At 34.7% G+C, this 7,290-nt stretch overlaps 1 protein-coding gene and 1 pseudogene across 2 annotated transcripts in view; one reads left to right on the top strand and one right to left on the bottom strand.

The window, feature by feature from the left end:
- LOC134845453 (phospholipase DDHD1-like) overlaps window positions 1-7,290 on the top strand; it is a 332,903-nt gene that overhangs the window by 149,854 nt on the left and 175,759 nt on the right. The window lies entirely within an intron of this gene.
- Window positions 1-7,290, bottom strand: part of LOC134846728 (calcium release-activated calcium channel protein 1-like) — a 45,398-nt pseudogene that overhangs the window by 31,825 nt on the left and 6,283 nt on the right.

The raw sequence follows: 7,290 nt of genomic DNA on the forward strand, positions 1-7,290 counted from the left end.
TTATCAGGACGAGGCCCTGAAAGTTTCGACTGCATATTAAAGCCAATTAAAGTGTCTTGGTTGAAAGTTTGACAAAATACTATGCCTTAATTGAATATATAACGCATTAATCAGCCGTTTACGCATATTGTAAGAATGCAATGGATCTTTAATTGTCCTAAATTACCATTTTTGGAACCCCGGATTTTTACAAAAAAAAATGACAGGTGAAATCTACTTTTCATTTTGAGTTCAAGATAACACTGAAAACTTGACTGAATTAGAAAACCACCCCAAGCATAAAGGTTCCGCACTTTCTTCAAAAGTCGGAACAATAACATGATAGTCGATTCGACATTCGAATAGCCTCACAGATCAATCTTTTAATTAATACGTTGATCTTGGTTTTAGAATTCTGGGGGCTGAAAGGTTGCCAAGTTGACCAATTTGAAAAAAATACTGCGCGATAATTTCCGCCTTTTTAACGCGTTAGCGCAGATGTGATGCCTCTTAGAAATCACTCGAAATTGAACTGAGGCATGGATTTGGACAATTTAATTATTGGTTATGGGTGACATACATTTTTTGCACTTAACATAGCGTGTGGGAAGATAATTTAGAAAAATCAAAAAAAAATTATTTTCATTTTTCTTTTTATCCCATAGAACTTAGAGGGCCTTCAAATCATTAAGGCTTCGCAGTTTTGTTTCACTTTCTGACTGAGCTTTTTCAATCCGACATTTGAAGAAATTATGAAACATAAACGCTCGGAGTAAAAAAAACAATTAGCCGAAAAAATGTTATGAGAAAACATTGTTTGATGAACAAGAATGTTCAACAAAAAATTTGCAATTAAGGTTATTTACGTGACTGAATCAGAATTTCAACCCACCGTAGTTTTTTCATTTACTGTGATACATTACGCATTGTGAAGCACTTCAGTTTTTAAATCTGAGGCTTTCTATGAACTGCGTAGCATTTTGGATGAATTGAAAGTTTCTGAAAACTCATTGCGTGCTAGGCGTGTATAATTATTGTTCCGATTTTCCTAACGAATGTAACGGAATATTTGTGCTTGGAGTGTGATTTTTTTTGTTCCGACAAATTTCGACTTTTTAACTAGCAATTTTTGACGGCATTTTTATATTGTTCAAAAGGTATTGTTGTCTTGAGCTTTAATTTCAAAAATAAAAGAAAATTCAACTGTGATCCTTTTTTGTAAAGTTATGGGGGTTTAAAGATTGCCATTTTGGCCAACTTGGGAGAATTAACGCGCGATAAAATTAGCGCTATTAACGCGTAAGCGGAGATTTAATCCGTCTTAGAAATTGTTCGAAATAGGTTGGAGGAAGCATAGTTGCCATAATTTATTTGTTAATAGGAGCGAAATTTATTCCTAGTAGTTGCTATGGCGTCTTAGGTGATGATTTTCACAAAAATTTTCTAATTAAAAAAAAATTCAGAAACTTTTTTTTATTATTACATTTACTTTTTGTATCTTATTACTGCTCCATAGACCTAAAAGACAGTCGAAATGTCCAGGGATTTGCCCTGATACGAGCAGCCTTGTTCGTTTTGTTAGTTACTTATATGAAGAGTGTGTGTGGGGTGTTAAATATGCTTTATTCTTCTGTCTAGTTCCGACCTTTAGTCAACCAATTTTGACAATTTTTTTGAAAAATGTCATCGGTTAGGTTTTTGAATTCGGAAAAAACTATCAATTTTTTTCACACACCAATAATGTCGTAAATTGTTCACAGACTATTTGTATGAGACGCAAATGAAATATGTTCACAGACGCAAATAATTAACAAGACTGCTCGTTTATCAGGACGAGGCCCTGAAAGTTTCGACTGCATATTAAGGCCAATTAAAGCGTCTTGGTTGAAAGTTTGACAAAATACTATGCCTTAATTGAATACTTAACGCATTAATCAGCCGCTTACGCATATTTGAAGAGTGCAATGGATCTTTAATTGTCCTAAACTACCGTTTTTGGAACCCCGGATTTTTACAAAAAATAATAACATGTGAAATCTACTTTTCATTTTGAGTTCAAGATAACAATTTATCTCAGATGACTTAGAAATTTACGTCAAAATAGTTCAATTAAAAAGTCGAAACTTGACTGAATAAGAAAACCACCCCAAGCATAAATGTTGCGCACTTTCTTCAAAAGTCGGAACAATAACTTGATATTCGATTCGACATTCGAATAGCCTCACAGATCAAGCTTTTAATTACTACGTTGATCTTGGTTTTAGAATTCTGGGGGCTGAAAGGTTGCCAAGTTGACCAATTTGAAAAAAATACTGCGCGATAAACTCCGCGCTTTTAACGCGTTAGCGCAGATGTGATGCCTCTTAGAAATCACTCGAAATTGAACTGAGGCATGGATTTGGACAGTTTAATTATTGGTTATGGGTGAAATACATTTTTTGCACTTCACACAGCGTGTGAGAGATAATTTAGAAAAATCAAAAACAAAAAAAATAAAAAATTTTTTCATTTTTCTTTTTATCCCATAGAATTTAGAGGACATTCAAATCTTTAAGGCTTCGCAGTTTTGTGTCACTTTCTGACTGAGCTTATTCAATCCGACATTTGAAGAAATTATGAAACATAAATGCTCGGAGTGTTTTTTTAAAAACATTTCGTCCCAATTCTTATAGAAGGTAATAGAGTCTGGTTCTACGTAAAAAGTAATAGAGTGTGAAAAGGTAATAGAGTATGAAAATGGAATCTACGAATTTCCGGGCGGCTTTGATGCGCAATATCCTAAATTCACTGCCATTGTATAAAACGGCTCGTTAATAAATTTGAATGTTTTATCTATACCCAGAGCGTAACTTATTATTAACCCACATGAAAAACAACTCCGAATTAAAATCAGGCAAACTCAATTGATCATATTAAAAATTGTAAGCACTGAACCTCAGAATTATTGTTCCGACTTTTGATACGAAAGTAACGGAATGTTTGTGCTCGGGGTGGATTTTTTTTTCTTCAGACCAATTTCGATTTTGTAACTAGCCATGTTTGACGGAATTGTTTTATATAATTCGAAAGGTATTGTTGTCCTGAACTCAAATTTGAAAAAAATATTCTACCTGTGATCATTTTTCGTAAAGTTACGGGGGTTTATAGATTGCCATTTCGGCCAATTTGGGACAATTAACGCGCGATATAATTCGCGCTATTAACATGTAAGCGGAGTGTTAATTCGTCTCAGAAATCACTCCAAATTGGTTACAAGAAGCTTATTTGCCATAATTGGTTTGCTAAAAGGAGCGAAATCTATCCTTTTGTTTTTTATATGGCAGGTGGGGGGATGATTTTCATTTTGTTTTATTTCATTGAACTTTTTAAGGTTATTACTGCTCCATAAACCTTAAAAGGCAGTCGGAACATTCAGGGTTTCGCCCTGATACGAGCAGTCTTGTTGGATTATATCGTCTAATATGGCACATATTGTTGTACATAAAGCTATGGCCCGTCTTTAATTGCCGTTTCAGAACCAATTTTTGTCATCATGATCTCTGCTGAAAAAGATACTAACATTTTTTGTGGCTTTCAGATTCTCAAAGTAGCTACAATGTTCCGATGTTCACAGAAGGGTTTTCAGTATGTTATAATCAGAAAATTTTCTTAGTGGTTTTTCTAATAACGCATGGGAAGTAAAAGTGAGGTTCGAGATGAATTTAGAATCTGGTATTTTGCTGTAAGTAGTTGTTTTCCCAACGAAAAGCGAGAGCAAAAAAATAATAATATTAGCTGCTGATTTAAAATCTCAACTTTAAAACTTCAAACTACAAAAATTTTGATCAGGTATCGTTAGAACGCTTTTTGATTAGGCATCGTTAGAACAATGAGCCAATTAACGGCGGAGTTTTAAAAATTTCAAAGCTTAATTTGTCAATGTGAGATCAAACATGTTTGTTGAAAACTGAAGTATGATTATCGACTTTCCTATCTTTCCTAATATCGAAATTTTTCTCGTTTTTTGGTAGCAATTAAAATTAACTATAGTTTTTTTCTAATCATTCGAGAATAAAAGAGCGTAAATCGAAATTGAGTGTCTTTTGATATGCTTGCTTTTGACATATAACAGGAAAAACTTTTTTGCCGCCAGTTTTTGCCGCTATAATTCTTTCGAAAGGACACTGAAAACATTTTTTGTGAAATGGCTTTTACCCTTACAAGGCCGAACTGTAACTTTTGTAAATTCTAAGCTGATTACGCAACAAGGACGCTGCCTTTGTTCTTATTGTTCCGACTTTCGCAAAATAAAAACGGAATATTTATGCTCGGTCTCTTTTTTTATTCCGTCAATTTTCGCCGATCAAAATAATAGTTTTCAACAAAAAAATTTTTTTACTCATTGAAGATATCAACTTGCTGAGTTCAAATTCAAAAAGGTTTTGCCTCCAATTATTTTTTGTAAAGTTCTGGGGGTTTGAAAATTTTACACTTTGATATTGTCTGAAATTTATAGGTTTTCAACATTTTCTTTTCCCAAAAGCTATTCGATATGAATTCAGGGACAGTCGGAACATTCAGGATTTTAACCTGATTTACGACCAGACTTGTTTTGATTTTTTTTTCTTTGATCATTCCGACAAAATTGTAACATGTTTGAAGATTTTTCTCTGGAATCCAGGAACATACAGACTCAAAATCAAAAATGTGCGCCCATCCAGTGCACCGTTTGGCCTCGTAATGACTATGCTTTTACTATGACATTAGCGGGTGGTGAGCTATTGTCATAGTAAAAGCAAATTCTACGAGAATAGTAGGAACACAAATTGCCATAATTGGGGCAGACAAAAAAAAAGAAAAATAAAAAAAACAAGACTGCTCATGCATCAAGGCAAAACCTTGAGAAGTCTAATTGCCCTTTAACTGAAGACGAACAGTTAAAATGAAGTCGCACAGTTTTGTATAAGGGATAGAAGTTCTTGTTACCCATTCAGCTTTTTAGAAAAAATCTGCAAACTATAATTACACAGACAAAACGGACAGCCTTTGTATGCTTAAAAGCGCATTCGAGATAATGTCTAGCGCTCCCGCTTGGGAACGCATAGGTTCCAGTTTCGATACAATTTTCTTCTTCTTAGCATGTGTGTCGTCTGCATGTCCAACAGATATCAATTGAATTGCGTTGAGAATTGCTTATTCAAAGTTACTTGTTTGAATAGCATGTTTAAGACCATCCGCATTTGAGAAAAGTGAAAAAAAGTCAAAAAACTTAATGAATTTTTGTGGTCTAAATTATTATCAAATAATTTGATTCCCATGTCACCCTCAGACAATAAAATTGGGTTAAAAATGAATTGCGTAATAAGTAGAGAATTGTATAAAGCAGATTTTAGAAAAATTAGAAAGTCTTTCTTTCACTTTTTGTTTTGCTTTGTTTCGAAAATACACTGGAAAAAATACGAATTTAAAACAAAACACGTTCTAAAACCAAAAAAATGGATTGTAATCATTGTATCACACCTGAACCAATCCACCATCTGAATCACCACACCCTCTACCTGAACCACAAGCCGCCTCCCCACAACACTCCCCCCCCCCCCAACCCCACATGAATCACTCAACCCCCCCGCCAAAGTTTGAAAAATAGCATTAATAGTCCAAACTAAACAAAAAATGACTCATTCCTCTTATCACGAAAAAACTAGGAAGGTTCATTACGAGGCCAAACTGTGCTTTCTGTGCATTGTATGTGGATTCCACAACAGTCCAAAATCAGATTTGTCGCGGAATCCACATCATTGCTACTTTGATCTTCTTTGCTGTTATGGATTCCACAAACAAATACTTAAAACACTGTTCCGCTCAAAATCGCTCCAAAAATAGACGAATTTGCAGAATCCGCAACCGTATTTGCGGAATCCAAAACAGTTTATGTAGTCCACAAACAAACAATAAGACATGTGTATAGTTAAATTGAGCTGTTGCGGAACCCGCAACTGTAAGCGGAATCCGCAAAGTGTAAGCGGAGTCCACAAATTGTAATTGGAATCCGCATTTTGTTTGCAGGTTGCGTTTACATATATGTATATATGTAGTAGCGTTTAAAATTATATCTTTTAATAATATGATTTGTTTTCACTAGAATAGGAATTTACTAGATCAGTGCTTGGGATTAATGGAACCCCAAATGCTGAACTAATTCGACGATTTGCTATGCGTTGGGTTTCTAATCACTCTCAACCTAATGACTCCAAATAATGATTTTATTCCAAGTTTATTGCATATTATTCCAGTTTTTGGGATTCCGTCAATGCCAAATACTGACCAGTATTTGGGATCGATGGAATCCCAAATACTGACATAGTTCGACGATTTGCTATGCGTTGGGTTTCTAATCACTCTCAACCTAATGACTCCAAATAATGATTTTATTCCATATTTATTGCATATTATTCCAGTTTTTGGGATTCCGTCAATGCCAAATACTGACCAGTATTTGGGATCGATGGAATCCCAAATACTGACCTGATTTGGCGATATGCTGTGTGTTGTGTTTCCATACACTCTCAACCCAATAACTACAATTACTGATTTTAAACAGCATTATGCTTCCAAATTCAGTATATGGGGTAGACGCAATCCCAAATACTGACCTAACTTGCCGATATGCTATGTGTTGTATTTCCATGCACTCTTAACTCAATGACTCCAAATATTGAAATTATTTGCTGCTGTGTTTCCAAAATACTAAAAGATGACATCCACCAATTTAGGTTACCAATGTATTAAGACTTATTTGTGGATTCCGCTGACTATGGTCAAGTCCTTGTTTTTAAATTGAACAAAATTCGGAGTCTACTTACAGTTTGCGGAACTCGCTTTCATTTGCGGACTCCGCTTCCATTTTGCGAAATCCACTTACAGTTGGGAAATCCAAAACAACTAGCTATATTTGCTTGTTGCGGAATCCGCGGTACAACAAATGTGCCGACAAAATTTAAGTTACACTCATATGTGCGCAGAATCCACGGAAGTTTTGTAAGTAGAATCCACTTACATTTTGGAACATGTTTAAAGATTCGTTTTTGGAATCCAGGAACATAAAGACATAAAATTGTGCGCCTATCCAGTGCACAGTTTGGCCTCGTTATGTTATAATAACAACCTTAAATTAAAAAAATAAGCGTTTTTTCTTGTTATTATTTAATCATCTACAAACTCAAGAAATCTTCTTAACATTTGGGTTAGTAGATGAAAAAAGCTTGAGAAGTGAAATACGTTGACGGAAAAGGCGATACCGGATACCAAAAATGTTAGTTACACCAAACCAAG

The sequence above is a fragment of the Symsagittifera roscoffensis genome, chromosome 5 (assembly GCF_963678635.1).
Source record: "Symsagittifera roscoffensis chromosome 5, txSymRosc1.1, whole genome shotgun sequence".
In the NCBI taxonomy this organism is placed as follows: domain Eukaryota; kingdom Metazoa; phylum Xenacoelomorpha; order Acoela; family Convolutidae; genus Symsagittifera; species Symsagittifera roscoffensis.